Source organism: Anthonomus grandis, chromosome 3 (assembly GCF_022605725.1).
Source record: "Anthonomus grandis grandis chromosome 3, icAntGran1.3, whole genome shotgun sequence".
Lineage (NCBI taxonomy): Eukaryota > Metazoa > Arthropoda > Insecta > Coleoptera > Curculionidae > Anthonomus > Anthonomus grandis.
In genome coordinates, this window is record NC_065548.1 from 24,638,535 (window position 1) to 24,651,390 (window position 12,856).

General features: G+C 31.2%; 1 protein-coding gene across 3 annotated transcripts in view; it reads right to left on the reverse strand.

The window, feature by feature from the left end:
- Positions 1 to 12,856, reverse strand: part of LOC126734675 (lachesin-like) — a 768,805-nt gene that overhangs the window by 592,808 nt on the left and 163,141 nt on the right. The window lies entirely within an intron of this gene.

Consider the following 12,856-nt stretch of genomic DNA (forward strand, 5'->3'; position numbering starts at 1 on the left):
TTTTTATTTTATGTTTTTAGTCAAAACTTTTTATATGATTAGAGTAATTTTCGTTTCATTCTATTATTTTTTGTTGCAGTGTAGTCTCACATAATTACATAATTTTTTATTGACCAAATAAGGGCGACGACGCCTCTAATATACAATATAACTTATTTTTTTATAAACGAACTACGGAAATACAACATAAGCATATAAAGAGAAAAAAATTAAATACCTATTCATCATTTAAAAGATGACAATATTAATACGGTCTACTTTTGTAAAATACGAAAATTTTAAAAGCAACAATTTCTACCTACGAACAGCTTTTATAAAACCGTCTCGTAGCGACACATACACACATAGTAAATTACCAGCTTATACGCTTGGCTTATTATTTTGTAATATCGTCGCTCATCAAAACTACGGAAGTCCCAACACTTTTACTCGCTTATGGTAGCAGCTGCATCCACTTTTCTCGCGAAGTCAAAGAGTTACGGTTCCACAAAGCCGTTTTTACGATACCGTAAAGTCCCGCTGCCAGATGCAAGGGACGATAAACGCTACCCTTAGACAATTTTAGCATTTTCCAGGTCCCTTTTCTAGGACGCCGTTAGTTCAAAGAGTTACATAATTTCAGTTATCCTCACCGACTAAGAGCAAAATATTGGAGAAGCGTCGCATCTAAAACTTATATCCTAATAAATTTCTTGAATACTTAAGATTTTGGAGTGAATTGCTTCTCTTTTTTGGTATTATCTTAATATTAGGTTCAACTTTATTAGTTTGGCTATTTATAAATTATGTGTCCTCTAAGTCTGGTACTTAAGTTGAGGAAACAAGAGGGCGATTCAATAGTGTTTAAGAAAAATAATGTTTCTAGAAACATAGTAATAATATTAATAAAAAAAATATAATAAGTAGGTTTCTTTAAATCCAAAAAAACAAATACGTACATAGTTAATCAATACGTAGAAAATAATGGCGAAGTCTACTCGTACTTAACCATTTAAAATAGATAGCATATACATAAATAGAATTTTAAATACTAAATCATTCTGCTAACGTATAAAGAGAAATAATTAAAAAAAACAATTGTTTCCAGAAACATGGATTGGATGATTAATAGAAATATAAAAACAGGTATAATGTTGGAACTAAATACTCAAGTTCCTTGCACAGGTGCAATGAAACATGATTTTTCAACCTGAAGACTTGAGAGATGATGAAAATGTTGTATGAAAATGGTAGTGATCGCGACATCTAGTGGAAAGTGGGTTAAAGGCATCCAAAAAATAAGAACTTTTAGAAGGTTCTGCCCACGAACTTAATAAATATACCTGGACTGCCAATTCAATGAAAAGTAAATGACCACTACTAGGGAGCCGCCATTTTGCGTAATTGTGTCCTTTCGATGCTGGTCACTCTGACAAATTTTAGTTATGCCAATTGTGTGGAAACAAAACAATTAAAGTTTTTGAGAGGTTATGTTTACAAAAATACAAAATAGAAAGTTACCTATAGGTAAGAACTTAAGACAGTTGCGTTAGATCTGTGATTTTTCTTAACTCTCTTTAAGAATTTATGAAAGAAAGTAATACTCACCTAAAATAAGACAAAGTTTCAATCAACTTGGAATAGAAGACACTTTAAAATATTTGTTTTATTATTTTGATAATCTTAAATCTTATAAATCTAAACTTAAACTTGAATATTATAAATCGTAATACCACGAAAATTGAGTTTTACTTTCCTTCCATGTACAGCGTGTTTCCACATTAACAGGTACAACCATCTATAAAAATCAAAGTATAGCTGATTGTATGAGTTAGAGTTTGTAACTAGCGAGGGTTTATATAGTAAAAATATATTATTCTATCATAAACAACACAGAGAATTCACAATAATTCGGTTTTGAGAAACAGTGAATCAAATTGACGTATTAAATAAGGAGGAAGATGCCTGTTCTAGACGCCTGTTCCAGACAATATACCCAAATTCGCCAAAAACTAGGCAATCCGCTATACACACACGTTAAACGTCAGCGTCGTCAACTTCATTACCGTTATTCAAAATATTTTTTGTTGGCAACAACAGGGAAGTGTCTTGGGCTCCCTTCTTTTTACAATTTAAATGTCTAATATTGTTAATTCTATTCGCCATTGTGATTATCATTTATATGCCGACGACACTCAAATTGTATACTCTTTTAAGCTAGAGAATGCGACAGAGGCTAACCTTAGAATAAATACGGATCTTCAGGCGCTTTGTGAGGTGTCCGCGGGTCACATGCTGAGGTTGAACCCCTTGAAATCGGTGGCTTTATTATTTTGTTATGATAAATTACGTGGAAATATCTTGAGTCAGTTGGATCTAAGTATCGGAAACGCTAATATTTCTTTTAAAAATTCCACTAAAAACCTGGGTTTAATTTGTAATACTAAACTTAAATTTACCGAACACATAACAGCTTGTATTAAAAAATCCTACTGCGCCCTTAAATCTCTTTTTCCTCATAGGCATTACTTAGAAAAGAAAACCAAAATTGAACTATGTGTATTATGGTCCCTTTCTGGATACAACACAGGCCCGGAGAGTGCAAAATGTTCAAAACTCATGCATACGTTTTATATGTGGCATAAGACGTGGAGAACACGTATCACATAAGCTTAAAGAACTTAGCTGGTTGTCAATGTTCAATAGGCGTGTAGTGCACTCGGCTTGTCTGTTTTATAACATCATTAAATTTCAGTGTCCTATCTATCTTAGTAGGAAAATTGTTTACAAAACTGATGTTCATAATATAAATATACGTAGAAAGCACGTCCTTAATCTTATAACATAGCGTCAACCGTAAATAAATTTCAAGTTACTCATTTTAGCACATCTTTATCCTGTTTCAAAAGAAGGATCAGATAGCAGCTTCTCAGTGAATGAGTTTTTATGGGCGTTTATATGCATTTCAGAGAAAATAAGATATTATATACATACAAATTTTTTTTCTGACCCGAGCTTAATAGTTTTACCATGTACTATCTCTGTACCGCTTAACATAATGGACCGAGTCATCCAGCTTTTCATTAATGTTGGTAACTAAATGTAAACTAGGTAACTAAATGTAAGTACGGCTTAGAATTTTTCTACGACTTTAACAGCCTCTCCTTTTGGAGAGAAGCTGACTATAAAAGCTATTTGTTTCATTTATATATTTGTTTTGTATTTGCAAAAGTTGCAGAGTTCGGCCTACTTATAAACAACATATCTAGGTGGCGCTAGCTGTTCTTCGTTTTGAGTTTTTAAGCATTTTATTGGAATCACGTTGTTACTCTCTCTTTGACTAAAGTGATTTTCTTTTCGTCTGTCCTTTGTCATTGGTCACGTAAGCCATGCTCAAGGATCAACTTTTTACGTATTAGCATTTTCGATATCAGGCTGTTGTTGCCATTGTTTTTCCTGTAATTCGATTACTTTGCCTTTTGGGATTAGATTGATTTCCGTACTCGCTGCAACTTATAACTGTTCCCATTTCCCATCATAAATTAGAGCTTTACCAGGATTTCTTGCCTCTTTATAACCTTATTGATTATAACTTAGTCAGCTGCTGGCCTTGAATCTGCACAGTGGGTTGCCAGGTTTAATCAGATAAAAATGTGTAAGAAATGTTATGATTTCTGATTTGTTATTATTATTTTGATTTTAAGAGTAGTCATATTGGCTATTATATTACTTAATGGCATCTTAATTTATTAATTATTGTCAGAGTGTCTAAAGTTCTTTCTTCGAAAATTGCACTATTATGTAATTTTCCTCTACTAAAATTATAATTTATTTAATCCCTTAAATATTACTATCCTAAATTTCATCCAGTATTATTGTAAACGTACTAATCCGACTAATACGTTAAATATTAGACTTTGTACCGGCTGTGGTTGGTGCGGCAAAGATCCTGTACGAACAACACTCGGATCAACGAATTATGCAAGAGGACAAAACACCTTGGACCTGCAATTGTTTCGTGATGAATCGCAGATCGTCTGGACATTTCTCGCAATTAGAGACCTCGTCTCATGATAGGGAATCAAACGTTATGAATCATAACAGAGGAGTTCCTCCTATGTTTGTGTCACCATCTGAAACCTCATTAGTAAATCGTGATATTGAATTAAAAGCACTTATTCAAGACGTGCAAAATGAAATTATGGAAATGAGGAAATCAATGTACTTTTTAAACGAAAAGTATGAAGATGAACTCAAGCGTACTAAAATTTTATCTGAAATGGTAACTGAAATCTCTAGAGACAACCAGGAACTTAAGAAGGAAGTTCAAGTTCTTAAGTCCGCATTAAACATTAACGGAACAGCTAAAATTATAAGTAATGTTTGTGTTACTGGGCTCCTACCTTCTATTAAAACTGAGAATGAAGAGGCTTCTATAATAAAATTCTTTCAAAGCTTACGTCCAGAGATTAAGGAAAGTGATGTAAACGATATAAATCACATAACAGTTAAAAATGGAGTTAAGTCAATAGTCACTATGAAATCTTTGGACCTAAAACAACAGCTTCTTCGGTCTAGAGCTTTAAAGGGAAAAGTAACAACACAGAATTCTGGCATTTGACTCAACAGTACCTATTTATATAGAGGAGGAACTCACAAAGGAGAGCTATATTCTTTTCAAGAAGGCTAAGCAACAATTACAGGACATGTACAAATATATCTGGCACAGGAATGGAAGGATTTTGGCACGGAAGGCTAATGGAAAATGGTATATAGTTATTAGGAGCAACATGGACTTAGATGAAATTGTTTCATAGTTACTTATGTTTTTTTTTCCTACTATTTTAAGTACTGATACTGTTTGTATGTGATATTATACTAATTATAGATATCTTTTATGGCTGATAAGTTAATAATAGGACAAATTAATATTCGCTTATTGGTGCCAAAATTTAATCATTTTGAATCATACGTTGTAAATAATAATCTGGATATTGTGTTTATATCAGAAACGTGGCTCACTGGTTATATAGCAGATGAGATTCTTCAAATCCCAAATTATAATTTAATACGACGAGATCGTACTACTGCGCGGGGAGGTGGAATATTGTTCTTTGTATAGAGATTTATTCAAATAATTAATTATGGTAATAGAGTACACTCGGAACAAATTTGGATAAAATATAAAATTGGTAATACTATACATTATTTGGGAGGTTATTATAGGCCTCCTACTGGTAATCTGAATAGTTTTCTAGATGAATTTGAGGTAAATGTGTCAACTTTATTAACAGAATGTGACAACTTTATGTGTGTGGGAGATTTTAATATAAATATGGCTTATTTATACTTAATATATATAACTTACGATCCAAAGATGTTAAACGCTTCTCATACATTTTAGAGTCTCTTAGGGTCAATATTGTTAGTATGGGTGGAGACTGAAAATTTGTGTTTAGTGTTTTTGGATAGGTGTGTATAATCAAACTTAGTCTGTTACAAGCGTTTCTACATTTTTTTTTCTAGTTAGTTTTTTTAAGTTTTGGCCACAATGTTAAAGACCAGAATCTGCCTTGGCAGAATTCTGAATTTGTCGGCCTTTTATTTGCATAAAATAATAAATGTGTATTTCTTTCTCTTTTTTTATGTAGTTATGTTGAGTTTGCAAATAAAAAATATTTATTATTATTATTATAATTATTATAGAGCAAATGGTGGACGAACCAACTCACCTGGGTCTGGCAGGGGAGACTTTTTTAGACTTGTTTATTTGTTCACATGTTATTCTAATATGTAAACTCTGATTTTTCAGGTCATTTTTTATTAAATGCGAGCTAAACCTTAAAGTATTGAAACCAGAACCTTTCATTTACACATATAGAGATTTTAAAAACTTTAATAGGCCCGCTTTTCTTGAACATCTTAATACTATTCCTTTTAATCTAATAAATTATTTACCAGATATAAATGAAAACCAAGGTGGAAGCTTTTAGTAACTTTTTAATTGATACCTTTGATATTTACGCTCCTAAAAGATCGGCACGGATTACCAAGAAAAAACTTCCTTGGATAACACCTAATTTAAAATATCTAATGTCACTTAGAAATCGAGCATTGACTAAATACAAAAAAAGCAATTCTACTGAAGACTGGTAATCTTATAGACAGCTAAGAAATCAAGTTACTGCAACAACCAGGAGGGAACAGAAAGCTTATCTGGAGCATCAAATAAGAATAAATGGATCTAAAGAAAACTGGAAACTTATGAGGGATCTGGACGTTTATGGGAAATGTAGTAGGGTAATTCCTAGCGGTCGCTGGTCAGCAGATGAAATCAATAACTACTTTGGTAATATTCCGCAGATTGATCCAGATGAAGATATTCTAAATTTTTACTTAAATAATACATTGTCAAATACATGTCAAATATTTTTCGTTTTAGATTGGCTAATATTGAGGAAGTTAAAGATGCTTTATTTTTAGTTAAATCCGAGGCCATTGGAAATGATGACATTGGCATTGAGATGCTACTCTTTTGCTGCCGCGAATATTACCTGTAATTACACACTTAGTGAACTTCTCCATAGAAACATCATGCTTTCCCGATCATTGGAAGTGTTCCATTGTAATACCTGTACCTAAGGTAAATAATTTAACTGAACTAAAGGACTTACGGCCAGTAAGCATTCTCCCTACTCTGTCTAAAACTTAGAACGTATTCTTAATAATCAAATGCGAGAATATGTTCAACAGTACAATCTATTACCAGCCACCCAGTCTGGATTTCAACCAGGATATATATAGTTGTTCAACAGCGCTTTTGAAAGTGTTTTGAAACAGATGATATATTTTAAGCTATCGAGAATAACGAATTAACTATTTTAGTCCTTTTAGACTATTCAAAAGCGTTTGACAGAATAAATTATATTCTTCTTTTGGCGATTTTAAAATATCAGGGATTCGACACTACCGCTTGCAATCTAGTTACCAGTTATTTAAGGGTATTTTAAGGGTAGAAGTCAGAGGGTTTAAGTCAATGGCGAAGTATCTGAATCCGAGCCATTATGTTTTGGGGTTCCACAAGGTTCAATTTTGGGGCCTCTTCTTTTTACCTTACATACTTCCCAAATGGCAAAATACATTGAATCTTGTAATGTACATTTTTATGCAGATAATACGAAGGTCTACAAATCTTTTAATCCGGGTCGTGTTCTCGAGTGCATAAATGAAATAAATAAAGATTTGGAGTCACTGCTCTTAATTTCTCATAAGCACTGCGTCACTCTTAACCCCTCTAAGTCTCAGGTGTTGCTCTTTGGCAGAACTCAATCACGACAGTTGCATAAGGATAGCATTCAAATAAATTCAAATAATAATAATAAACTTGCACTTGTTGATCACGCTAAAAATCTAGGGCTGGTTCTGGACAGTGATTTGAGGTTTACTGAGCATGTCAGCATGTGTATTAAGAGAGCATTCCTAAATCTAAAGCTTATATTTTAAACAAAGGCATCTATTGACAGAGTCATTAAAGAAAATGCTTTGTGACTCTTTAGTGCTTTCGCACTTCAATTATGCCGATGTAGTTTATGGCCCATGTTTGCTGGAAACGGATAAATATCGCATTCAGTTAATACAAAACCACTGTGTAAGCCTAATTGGGGGTATACGGGGTAGAGAGCGGGGAGTGTCGGCTAAGTTGAGAGATGTGTATTGGCTTAGAATAGATGAGAGGCGCGTCTTCCATTCAGTTGTGTTATTTTATAAAATAAAAGAAAGTGTCCCGACTACTTATACAGGAAAATAAAGTTTCGCTCAGAAATCCATAATCTAGATCTTCGCGATACGAGCTGTGTAACTATACCTCTTCACTCAACTTCTATTTTTGAAAGGTCTTTTAGTTACAATATAGCGAGACTTTATAATAGAGTTCCTTTGCACATAAAATCTCTCACACTAGTTTCTTTCAAAAAAATTATTAGATCTAATATTGATCAGTTATTCAGTAGAAGACTTATATTACAATAGTTATTTCTTTATGAAAATGGTTGCTGTAATTGGGTTCATACTGTGAGTAAGGGCATTTAAATTTGGATGTACATGAAATGTTGATTTTCCTATGTTTATTTATTAACTTATACATATTGCTATTTTTTATTGATATTCTTCTGATAGGTGAATGCTTTTTGGGGTTATATGCGAATTATTATGACAGATCTGTGTTATTATTTAGGTTTAGACCAATATCAAATGGTTCAGTAGAGTAGCTTTTAAGCTAGACTGCGCCATATTATATCTTGTAGTAATAGCTCTTTACTGTATTTGTTATTGTATATTTTCAAAAAATTATTATTATTATTATTATATGTAAGCAACCGCACTGAAAGGTATATTATATGTTGTTCAGTGTACTGTGCGGAAGGTTGCTGACTTTGGCCAAAGGGTTATATACTAACGGGTTATTGATTTTTTTTAACGTTTTATAACTTTGGTGCAAAGTTAGAGTTTTGATTTCAGGAGTTAAGTAAAAGGTTAAACAGGTTAACCGGGATCTGCTGATTTTTTATAATATAGTGTGGTTAATTAAGACTTACTTATTTTGTGTTGTAATATGTGTTAAATTTCTTTACATCCTTTTTGTTTATGTAAGAACCCGTTTATCAGTTAAAGGTTTTTACAACTGCACTTTAAATAAACACACCAAACTGGATGGCGCCCACAATTTTAAAGGTAAGCATCTATAAAATAATTCGTGCCAACCCACCACCAATTAGTGTACTTCAGAGAGATAATCTACCGTTAGGATATGTGGTACTCTAGTAAAGACTTTCAGCATCAGTCGATTTTTACTAAAAAGCAGAAATCTAATAAAAAGTGGTTACCATACTTAGTTATATTTGCGTTTAAAAGAAGAAACAACAAAATTTAAATTTGAATTTATTAATATTATTAGAATTTTAAAGTGGTTAGGAATATGGCTATAGAATTTAATTGCATTAAATGTTAAAGACATTTTATTTTTTAATGATCACAGGCATTCCTTTAGCCTGCTCTTGATCGTCTGTATCTAACAACAATCAAAGGCGGTTGATTTTTGCTACGATTGAAATATTTTGGTTTGAGAAGGCTCATTCTTTACCAATGTAAGAGCTGTCAATCCAGGAAAGCTTAAGTGACATTTGTGATTTACTTTCCGTGGGTTCCCTGCTTAGACTGAATATGTTAATAAGCTATGTTATAAAAATAAGCAATCTAGATCCTCGGCTAAGCTGCAGTGCCGACATAAAACATTTAAATTACCTTTAAAAGATTGTCTAAATGTTTTTGTTTATAAAACTCTTTTTCTAAATATTAATCACTTTAGGAATCGCTGAAGTATTTTTTAACGTTATTGAAAATATCAAATCGATGGCAATCACGTATTCTGTATAAACGTGACTATTATGTTTATTTACTTTTGAGTCAAAAATTTTATCTTTTTTATAGGTAATTATAAGAATTAGTTAAAGTGATTTTTTGTTGAAAATGAAAGAAGATATAAAAAGAACATAAGAGATCAAATGAATTATGATCAAATACTGTGGTTAAAATATACCTTATATTTCTTAGTAATCAATTTTATTCACACCTACAGAGGTTTTTATTAGTTATCAATTTGAATTAATAAAAGCACACTGCAAAAAACCTACGTACATGAAAAAATATCTCCGTAGGCATATTTCCACAATGTTCGTTGCTTTCATTAAAGAAGAAATTTGTGGTAACAAACGCGAAAACAATTAATAAATAGTTTTTTCTTTTCTATCAATTGAATAAATTGGTCTAGATATTTATTCAGACAAACTTCTTTCTTAAAAAAAAGCAGAAATAAAGTAACTAATTCAATATTTTCTGTGGATATTTGTTTATTTTCTTAAGTTGCTACGATCTCGTTAAATGACCTGACAACCTGCGTGTTATGAAAATTTTCCTTAGTATCAGCAATCAGTAGGTGTATAGGTAAATTATCCTTTAATTCCTAATTAAACTATCTGCAGATATTTTTAACATTTGCCAAAAAAAGTCTATCTATATAAACTTTCAAAACAAGCTTTATGTGGATAATATAGATATCTAGAGGTTTTTTTGCTATATAAACCACATTGTTACCACCTTTAGTTTTAAATAATTAAGATATGACAAGTGTTACATGTTAAGATACATTTATAGATTTTATAATGATTTTGACTCTTTTGGCCGAAATACCTGTAATTTGGATTTCAGCTTTCAATTTCATACTTGCGAGATCTTGACTTAGGATGTTATTGTTATATATTCTAATATTTTTGGTGCCCTGTGGAAAAGATATGGTTTCATTTTTTTTACTTTTCACTTGAAATTGCTAGTGGAGGCATGGCCAGTCCTGCCTTTATATCTGTGGCTGACTTTAAGCCATACCGTTTGTTGTTATAAGTTTAATTGGCAATTAAATTCCTCAGATTTCGCTACTGTCTCAACTGCTAACAATTATCGGGTTTATTTACCTAAAAATAATTAGTCTGAACTTTAATAATGAGATAAAAGATAAAGTTTTGGTCATTATTATAAAGTTCGATTTCCATTAGTATGTAAAGAGCGGTAACGATTAAAAGTTTTATATTTGCTGAAACGTTTTGTGGTTTAAGTATAATGAATCACAGAAGTATAAGTGATATAATTAAATTAAAATCAAATAAGCAAGTTTTTTTTATAAGCTTTTATTTTATGTTGCTCTCTATCAATTATACTATGCTACCCATTGACTAAAAAGAAGATTAATGATCTCGCCATTATAAAAAGCATCATTTAGTGCCGTGTAGTTTCTTTCCTAGAATATATTTAAAAAAAATTAATATCAGATAATCTAATTTTTTTTGTTAAATATTTAGTAGCAACTAAGACTGGGAAAAGAAAAAGCTACTGCTGACTTAAGTTTTTAAGCTAATAATATTTTCTTTAAATAGTTTTAAATATTGTGATATCCCAGTAAGCAATGGTACGAGCAAATATGGCTAGGATGTGGTTACGAAATGACAAAAGATAATGAGTTGAAAGACGAGAATATAACGTGAAAATGACCTTTTAGTGTCACATCTGTGATAAAATAGGTCATATTAAATACCTCACTTAACCATAATTTTATAAAAAAAAGAAGTCGTTGCAGGTCAGTTTTTTTATTTTTAAAATTATAATTAAAAATGTATATTTAAAAGTCGACGTTTATAAAGAAACATCTACCAAAACCTTTGATGATATAACATAAAACTAACTTATTATAATATAGAAATTTTAACAGAATATATAGCAGCTCGCAGATCTTCGTCATCTTCTGCAAAAGGACATAACAATTTTGTTATGCGATTCTTTAGTGCTAAATCACTTTAGGCATTGTGACGTTGTTTATGCGCCATGACTTGATAATTTTGAAGCAGAACGTATTTAAAACGTTCAAAATTCATGTTTACGTAAAGTTTATGGAATCCGTTGGCATGAAGGAATCATCTATCCTTACGCAGAGCAAAGTGGCTAAATATGTACAATCATAGAAAACTGCACACAACTGTTTTTTGTTTTAGAATTCTTAAAACTAAAATACCTAGTTATTTATCTAAGAAGCTTGAGTTTAGTGTAGAAGTGCGCAGTCGTCCTCTGCATTATAATCATAGAGTTTCTATTTCAAGAGACCATAAAGAAATTTTTAAAAGATCTTTTTTACATACTGCTGCCAAATCTATAAACTTATTACCGCAAACGTTATTCTTATAAGACTTTACTATTGTATGATATTAAATGATCTTGGCCGTTGATATACACCTTACTTTCAAGTCACTTTCCACATATTTGTTTTACTTCTTCATTTTTACTTTAGTTTTTTTTTTCTTTTTTTTTTTTTCTTAATTATTTTACAAATATAAAAATTTAGAATGTCATATATACTGTTGCTCAATTTTAAGGGTTTGTAATTGACTATAAATTGTAATAGCAATCAGTATGCTTATATATTTTCCTATTGGAATGATTTGTTGTATTCTGGTGTTTTAGGCACTTAAAATTTAGAGTATTATATATAATTTAAGTTAAGTTAGATTAGAAAGTAAGAGCTTGCAAGATAAATTCTAGTTTATTACTTAATTTCCGGCTTAAGCAGTACCCTTAACTCTTTTCTTATAGGGCGTCTGAAGAGCCTTTTAGAACAATTAATTTTTTTCTTTTATTTAAGATACATTATCTTAAGCAAATTTGTGAAAATGCATAGGTTGTCTTAATAAACACATTTATTATATTGTTATTATTACTTATTTAATATGGATGAATAAGTTAAAAAGTCACATTTTTATAAAATATAAACTTTAACACATTTCATTAGGTTCCTCGCCGCCTGACAATTTTATAAAACGACTAAAAAATATGATTTTTCATAGGAGTGAACCATTTTGAGTCAATCCGGGCTGTTTCAATACTCTCTAAAAATTTTACCCCAGCATAAGCCCTAAATCGCTACAACTAGAAATACACTATTTTTAAATCGACCACTTTTTGCTTTTATGATTTTGTTGGGCTATTGAGTTTTCCCCTTCTAGCATTTATAGTTTTTTTAATTTAGATTCTGTATTTTAAAAAGGCAAGCCTAGTAATAATTGATTGCTTATTTAGGGGCTAAAACAATATCACAAAATATGAAAGGTTGTTCCAGGAATTAAAACTTACCTCATTGAGCAAATCACAACCATGGAATTAAATTAGGCAATAAGAATTCAGAGAAAAAAAAACAAAAATCAAATTAAATGATAAAAATCATGCCAGAGACAAGTTACACAAAAGCATCGCGAATAGAAAAAGCACAAACGCTAAGTGATAC